Source organism: Chrysochloris asiatica, unplaced genomic scaffold (assembly GCF_000296735.1).
Source record: "Chrysochloris asiatica unplaced genomic scaffold, ChrAsi1.0 scaffold00716, whole genome shotgun sequence".
Taxonomy (NCBI): Eukaryota; Metazoa; Chordata; class Mammalia; order Afrosoricida; family Chrysochloridae; genus Chrysochloris; species Chrysochloris asiatica.
The window spans coordinates 67852-68167 of NW_006409234.1; positions in this window are offsets into that span (position 1 = coordinate 67852).

Here is a 316-nt window from a genome sequence, read left to right on the forward strand (position 1 = left end):
ATATGAGGTTATTGAAAATACCATGGCTTGGGTCAAGCTCACCTTAGTCCTCAAGCTGACATCTTTGCTCTTCAACACTTTGATAAGGTCTTGTGCAGCAGATTTGCCTAATGCAATATGCCATTTGATCTCTTGACTGCTGCTTCTATAAATGTTAATATTTGATCCAAGAAGAATGAAGTCCTTTACAACTTCAGTCTTTTCTCCATTGATAGAATGTTGTTTATTGGTTCAGTGGTGAGATTTTTTTATTTTTTTTTCTTTACATTTAGATGTAATCCATACCTAAGGCTGTACTCTTTGATTTTCATCAGTA